The sequence below is a fragment of the Bison bison genome, unplaced genomic scaffold, assembly GCF_000754665.1.
Source record: "Bison bison bison isolate TAMUID 2011002044 unplaced genomic scaffold, Bison_UMD1.0 scf7180017864384, whole genome shotgun sequence".
Lineage (NCBI taxonomy): Eukaryota > Metazoa > Chordata > Mammalia > Artiodactyla > Bovidae > Bison > Bison bison.
In genome coordinates, this window is record NW_011494956.1 from 16,630,575 (window position 1) to 16,638,987 (window position 8,413).

Below are 8,413 nucleotides of genomic sequence, written 5' to 3' on the forward strand. Positions count from 1 at the left end.
AATACAAAGTTGGTTTAACCTTCAAAAATCAATTAATATAATACACCATATTGGGCTTCCCTGGTAGCTCAGTGGTAAAGAATCCACTTGCAATGCAGGAGATCTAAGAGATGTGGATTCAGTCCCTGGGTTGGGGAGATCCCCTGGAAAAGAGCCTGGCAATCCACTCCAGAATTCTTGCCTGGAAAATCCCATGGATAGAGGAGCCTGGCAGGCTAGAGTCCACAGGGTCTCAAAGAGTCAGACATGACTGAAGTAACTTAGCACAAGCATGAGGAATACACCATATTAATGGATAAAGACAGAAACCATGAGATAATGTCAACAAATGCAGAAAACACATTTGACAAAAATCAATACATTTTCATGATACAAGCACTCAACAAACTAGGAACAAAAAGGAACTTCCTCTATCTGCTACACAGCATTTATGCAAAACCCGCAACTAGCGTCATACTAATGAGTGAAAGATTAAACACTGTCTCCTAAGATTAGGAACAAGGTCAAGTTGTCCATTCTCACAAATTTTTTAAACCATGTACAGGAGTTTCTAATCAAGACAATTAGGTATGAGAAAGAAATAAAAGGCATCGAGATTGGAAAGAAGAAGTAAAAGTCCATTTTCAGATGCCATGGTCTTGTTTATAGAAATGTTAAACAATCTACAAAAACACTATTAGAACTAAAAAATGAATTCAATAATGTGGTAAGATACAATACCAGTATTAAAAAATAAACTATATTTTATACACTAACAATCAAAATTAAACAGTTTAAAATTGGAATTAATAAAGCAATTCCATTTACAATAGCATCCAAAAGAATAAATACTTAGGTTTAAATTTAACAAAATTAAAAAAACAAAAAGAAATACAAAACTTGACTTGTTGAAAGAAAATAAAGAAGAGCTAAATAAATGAAAAGACATACCACATTCATTTTTTGGAAGACTTAATATTATTAAGATTGCAACCAGAAGTAGGAGTTGGGGAGGAACTTGGCAGTGACGTGAAGCCCTCACGTGACCAGGAGCTGCAGAGTGACACAGCCTTCAGTGTAGTAGTCACTCCTGTCTGGGTACCAGCTCTCCGCTGCTCCCTCACACCCGGCTAGCTTCAGACCTGAGGCAAGCAGATCAGGTCTGTAGGACGAAGCGTGGCAGTGGGGTATTTGTGGCAAGAATCAAAAGGAGAAAGAAAACCTCATCATGGTGAATATCCACTAGGAAAAGAAAGAAATGGAGCAGCCCATGGAGAAGGCAATGGCACCCCACTCCAGTACTCTTGCCTGGGAAATCCCATGGACAGAGGAGCCGGGTAGGCTGCAGTCCATGGGGTCGCAAAGAGTCAGACACAACTGAGCGACTTCACTTTCACTTTCCACTTTCATGCATTGGAGAAGGAAATGGCAACCCACTCCAGTGTTCTTGCCTGGAGAATCCCAGGGATGGCGGAGCCTGGTGGGCTGCCGTCTATGGGGTCGCACAGAGTCGGACACGACTGAAGCGATTTAGTAGTAGTAGTAGTAGTATGCAGAATGGACAGGAAGACTGCTCTTTGGAAGGGGGTGAATGCCACCAGTCAGCAAGAAATCATAGAGAGTGACAGGCTCACAGACTTGCCTCTAATTTCCCATGAGCCATGCCCAGTAGGCAGATCAATGATGGGATCAGTAGAGATGGAGATGATATGGAAATTTTCAAAGAAGAGTTGAGAGAAATTAGGAGAAAACAGGGAGCTGTAATTGAGAAACTGTCTTCCTATCCTCATGGGGGAGGTCTCTAATCATCAGGACCATCATGACAAACTTTGCCTTATGCCTTGACTCCTGCCATTTTCCATGAGATTAATACTGTGATTCCCCCTGTTGTCCTCTTTATCCTTGCATTTTCTTGTTAATGCCTTTACTGGCGCATTTGCTGTGAACCTTATGTAATCTCCATGTGTCAGATGAGTTCTGTGTTACCAGCTTCTAATTGGAGATTGCCATGGCACTCAATCTAAGTTTCCATCAACCGTAGAGTTTCACCCATTTGCATAGAAAAATGCAAAGTTAATAAAGCAACTAAAAAGCAAATAATATATATATATATATAGTTAAGATGGCAATACCTCCCAACTTAATCTACAGATTCAATGCAATGCCTATTGAAATATTAACTGCCAATTTCTTCAGAAATTGAAGAACTGATCCTAAAATTCATGTAGAAATTTAAGATATCCAGAAAAGTCAAAGCAACCTTAAAAACAAAGAACTAAGTTGAAAGACCTACACTTCCCAATTTCAAAACTTACTACAGTGCTATGGTATTCAATACTGTGTGGTGCTGGCATAAGACAGACATACAGATCAATGGGATAGAATTAGAGAGTCCAGAAATAAACGGTTGATTGATTTTTAACAAGGATGCCAAGTCCATTCAAAGGGGAAAGAAGAGTTTCTTCAACTAATGGTCCGAGGACAACTGAAATCTTCATAAACTAAGATTTGGCAACAGACCCTTAGATATGACACCAGAAGCATGAGCAACAAAAGAGAAAATCGATAAATTGAACACCAGCAAAATTAAAAACTTTTGTCCTTTCAAGGAATATTAACAAGAAAGTAAAAAGACAATACACAGAATGGGAGAAAAAAGTTTCAAAACATATATCTGATCTGAGACTTGTATCTGTAATAAATAAAGAATTCTAGAGCTCAAAAGTTTAAAAAAAATAAAAATAACCCAATGCAAATATGGGCAAGGATTTAAAAAGACATTTCTCCACAGAAGATACATGGCCAATAGGTACATGAAAAGATGCTCAAAATTGTTAGTCATTAGGGAAATGTAAACCAAAACTATTAAGAGATACTACTTCACATCCACTAAGAGCATATAATTAAAAAAAAAAAAAAAAAAAGACAGACAAGTTGTGTCTGTGAGGAGTTGAAGAAAGTAGAAGTCCCATATGTTGTTAATGACAATGTAAAATGGTACAGCCATTTTGGAAAATAGTTTGGCAGTTTCTCAAAAGGTAAATGTATGATCATCACAATAAACTAGCCATTCCACTCAGAAGTATATACCCAAGAGAAAGGAAACCATACATCCACACAAAGACTTACACACAAATGTTCATAGCAGCATTATTCACAATAGCCAAAAAGTGAGAACAACCCAAATGTTTGTCAACTGATGAATGGATACACAAATATGGTACATCAGACAATATTATATTAATTGGCCATAAGACAGAATGAAGTACTGATCAGATCAGATCAGATCAGTCGCTCAGTCGTGTCTGACTCTTTGCGACCCCATGAATCGCAGCACGCCAGGCCTCCCTGTCCATCACCAACTCCCAGAGTTCACTGAGACTCACGTCCATCGAGTCAGTGATGCCATCCAGCCATCTCATCCTCTGTCGTCCCCTTTTCCTCCTGCCCCCAATCCCTCCAGCATCAGAGTCTTCTCCAATGAGTCAGCTCTTCGCATGAGGTGGCCAAAGTACTGGAGTTTCAGCTTCAGCATCATTCCTTCCAAAGAAATCCCAGGACTGATCTCCTTCAGAATGGACTGGCTATTAAAAAACATCATGAATTTTGAAAGCTTTATACTAAGTGAAAGAAGCCACACACAAAAGACCACATATTGCATGATTCCATTTACAGGAAATGTCCAGAATAAACAAATACATAGGCAAAAGTAGACTAGCAATTGCTCAAGTCTAGGGCCTGGAAGTCCCACTCCAGCACTCTTGCCTGGAAAATCCCATGGGCGGAGGAGCCTGGTAGGCTGCAGTCCATGGGGTCGCTAGAGTCAGACACGACTGAGTGACTTCACTTTCACTTTTCACCTTCATGCATTGGAGAAGGAAATGGCAGCCCACTCCAGTGTTCTTGCCTGGAGAATCCCAGGGACGGGGGAGCCTGGTGGGCTGCCGTCTATGGGGTCGCACAGAGTCGGACACAACTGAAGTGACTTAGCAGCAGCAGCAGCAGCAGGACTTGGAAGTAGGAGGGGAATGCAAGTTGACTGTAAATAGGTATGGGAATATTTTTATTAAATGGGGACAAAAATTGTCTGAAATTATGTTGTGGTAATGGTTGTACAGGGCTTCACAGGTGGCGCTAATGGTAAAGAACCTCCCTGCCAATGCAGGAGATGTTAAAAGACACAGGTTCAATCCCTGGGTCAGGAAGATCCCCTGAAGGAGGACATGGCAATGCATTCCAGTATTGTTGACTGGAGAATCCCATGGACAGAGGAGCCTGTCAGGCTACAAGCCATAGGATGGCAAGGAGTCAGACATGGTTAAAGTGACTTACCACTCATGCATGCACACAATGGCTGCACAATCCTGTGAATAGAGTAAAAAACAGTGAATTGGATGCTTAAATGGGTGAATTATGTGATATGTAACATATGACAATAAAGCTCTTTTTTAAAAAGTGCACAGGTGAAAAAAAAAAAGCTCTCTTAGGAAAGTGCTTGTCATACTTTAATGTGCATGCAGCTCCCCTTGGGGACTTGTTGAAATGCAGATTCTGATTCGTAGGTCTAGGAAAGAACTTAAGATTCTGTGTTTCTAAAATCTGTCTGTAGCACACCTTGGAGAGCAAGACTCTAAGGTAGCTACACAGTTTTCTCAGGGTTAGACAGCTAGTAAGTGGGGAAAACCAGGCTTCTATTTTGTGTGACAACAGAATTCATATCTAGTGGTTAAGTGCAGAGTAGATTACCCAGCTTCTCATCACCTGTTGTAAAAAAAACAGTCAGAGGCTTTATAATCATAACCTCAATGTATTAAGAGTTCATCCCAGTCACTGCATCTCTGAATAAAGTCTTTTTTTCAAAAGATTCATTTATTTTATTTTTTTTATTTTTTGGCTGTGGTGTGTCTTTGTTGCTTCACGCGGCTTTCGCGGTGAGCAGGGACTACTCTTCAGTGTGTGGGCTTCTCTTGCTGTGGAGCACTGGTGCGAGGCACACGGGCTGAGTAGTTGTAGCTCACTGGCTCCAGACCACATGCTCAGTAGATGTGGAGCATGGGCTCAGCTGCACTGCAGCATGTGGGATCTTCCTGGAACAGGAATTAAACCCATGCCCTCTGCATTGGCAGGAGGATTCTTACCATTGGCCCACCAGGGAAGTCCTGTAATATACTTTTAAAAATACCTTCTTCTTTTAAAAATACTTTCAGAATAAAGCCAAGCTGAATTAATTGAAGTAGAGGGTCCATCCTAGTAAGGAACAGGTCGCCTCCCCTGGAATCCCAGGTTCAGATGTGAGAGCCACATTTAAGAGGAACACTAGAAAACCATAGTTTACCTAGAAAAAGCTAACCTGCATAGTGAGGGGATTCAAAATCTTGCCAAAAGGAGAACAGACAAAATGATTGATGAGGTTTATACTCCAGAAGTAAAGATTCAGGCAAGCTATAATATCTTTAAATAAAGTCTACTTTAAAAGAAGAAATTGATGTTTTCTATGTGACACAGAGGGCAGAATAAAGATTAAGAAAGGAATATTATAGGGAAGTCACTCCAATAAATTTTAAAAGTAATAAAACTCTAATAATTAAAACCTTCCTATATCATTCAGAACTCAGAAACTAAACACAAATTGGCTTAAGCCATGTGGAAAGTCTATTTTTCACATAACATAAAAGTCTAGAAATAGGTTTCAGGCACTCTATCATTCCATAGTTTTTTTCTATGCTGGCTTCAGTTTTGGACATACTCTCTTTCACGGGTAGTAAAGTGGTCAACAGAAGCACCAGACTTAGATTCTATCAGTTTGAAAGCCAAGAGAATGAGTGTGGCTCCTTCTCAGGGGCTCCATCAAACCTCTCAGGGCTGACTTTCACTGGACAGCTTGAATCACATGCCCATTTATGAACCAATCATTACGGTCATAGTGTGAAACAGGATGATTCACCAGGCTTGGATCACTGGCCCGCCACTGATGCTGAGAGCTAGGCTCAGTCCTGCCCAAACCACAAGGACTGAAATTGGAGGAGGGGTGGTTCTCTAAAGGAAAATAGCCTGGGTACTGCCTCCAGAAGAAGGGAGACTAGAAGTTTGTCAGGGAAACCAACAGATTTCCACAAACTGCCTGCTTTGATTAAAGAAGCTCCTTTAGGAAGGATGGAGGGAGAGAGCTCCCTACCTCTGGAGACATCCAAACAGGCTGGATGACCCCCACGAACCCTGCCCAGTAGGGAGCAGTGGATGGGAGTCATGTCTTAGATGGTCACCTCTCTTCCAAGGACAATGGCTCTCCATTGCATTCACTCTTGCTCTCAAGCACTCACTTCTGCCTCAAAACATTTAACACCTTTTATCATAAAGCAGCTTCCCAATTCATAGCACACAAACCTTTCTAGGCTCTTTTGGAAATAGACTTATTTCCTTTTGTCTTTCCTCCTAAACCAACCTTGTGGACTTGATGTACTCATTCTCTGTCATTGGCCTTGGCTTTCTGTCTTTGCCCTAATCAAAGATGCTCTTTCCAAGGACACATTGGAGTGAAGCGTCAGAAGAGTGTTATCATGTCTTCTGTAGATAGTACTCTTTGGGAAGTCACTTCTTATTCAAGGTGACTTATTATTTTGTTCTGCAAGAAAATAAGACCACTCAAGCTAACTAAAGAAAGGTGTGTGTGTGTGTGTGTGTGTATGTGTGTGTGTGTGTGGCAGCGCTGACATTGTGAGGATATGGAAGTGCTTGGGGGTATCTAGAACAGGAATCATTGCCAACCAGCAGGCCTCACAGAAGCTGAAAATCTCTGAGTTCCTGCTTCAGAATAGCCTGGGACTTGGGCAGCAAGTGTTCACACAGCCCTCCCCAGCACTCAGCCACATTCACCTGGTTAGCCACTGGTCGCATGTTTGGAACTTCATACTCCACCAACCAACTTGTTTTTCACTGTTCTGGAGTCCTAGAAGACGAAAATCATTGGGCCAGCTCTCATTTTGCTTCAGACAATTAGTTCAGTTCAATCCAGTCACTCAGTCATGTCCGACTCTTTGCGACCCCATGAACCGCACCACGCCAGGCATCCCTGTCCGTCGCCAACTCCCGGAGTTTACTCAAATTCATGTTCATTGAGTCAATGATGCCATCCAACCATCTCACCCTTTATCGTCCTCTTCTCCTCCTGCCTTCAATCTTTCCCAGCATCGGGGTCTTTTCAAATGAGTCAGTTCTTCGCATCAGGTGGCCAAAGTATTGGAGTTTCAGCTTCAGCATCAGTCTGTCCAGTGAATATTCAGGCCTGATTTCCTTCAGGTTGGATCTTCTTGTGGTCCAAGGGACTCTCAAGAGTCTTCTCCAGCACCACAGTGGTCAGCCCTTATCTAAATCTCATCACTTATCCAAATACTCAGGGGTGAGGTGGGGCAGGGGGAGTCATAGACACAACAGTCTGTCAGTGAGTCTGCAGATGGCACTCACCTAACCCATACCCAGAGCTTGTCAAGTTTAAGTATCACAGAGAAGACTTGGGTGCCCAGTCTCATGTTTTCCCTGTAAACAAGCAACCAGCTGGAAAGGATGTAAAGCAACCAGACCATTAAGCAACACAGAATAACCATCTCAGTGGTGGAGGCGGAGGAGGCTGGGGGCTGTCACCTATGACTCTGAAGACAGTGCCAAGAGAGGAGATCAGATTAAGGAAAAGGAGGGAATTCACTAAAACTCAGGGGTTCTCCTCACCTCTGGCCAATGGCAGAGGGTGGGGGGCTCCAGCCTGTGTGCCCATGCTCTACTCGGGGCTGGGGCTACATGGACAGCAGACTGGACCAAACTTGGGGAATCCCAGCTGAGTATGAAAGGGACTGGCACCTGAGTCCCATGTGCCCCTATGCAGAGACCGACCCTACTCTGAACCTCCATCCCCTTCTCTGCATGGAGGGGTTCCAGGGGATTCACCAGGGGAGGGGTCAGACCTAGAAGACCAGGGTATCAGGGAGCCCCCCTGTGACTCCGCCCCTGCTGCTTACTGGGAATAGGGCAGAAAACATCTGATAGTATAAGCATCTGAGGGCTCACCAGCCTAACCTGAAGACACCGTCGCCATGAAAATGCACAGCCACAGAGCCTGGAGAGAATTCAGAGAGACTGAAGGGATGCGTGGGCTGCAGGCACTGAAAGGAATTGGACACAGTAATTAATGGAATCTTATAAAACAAATTCAAATTGATCAGTCTGTAAATGAGAGTATTGCCACCCAGACCAAAACCGATTTAAAGGAACATAAATTGAGTCAATAACAAATGTGGAAGGAGACAAGAGTCAGGGGAAAGTATCCAGTGTAGCATTATTGGAATTGATGTTATTTATTACAGAGGATTAATAGTAATAAAAAAAAAAAAGCTCCCATGACAAAGCCTTTGGAAGAACCTACAATATAAAACTTAGACTTATA

The 8,413-nt window shown here is 42.5% G+C and overlaps 1 pseudogene; it reads left to right on the forward strand.

Annotated features, from left to right (window-relative positions):
* Positions 1–1,483: 1,483 nt before the first annotated feature.
* Positions 1,484–2,531, forward strand: LOC105001824 (annotated as a pseudogene).
* Positions 2,532–8,413: the final 5,882 nt, after the last annotated feature.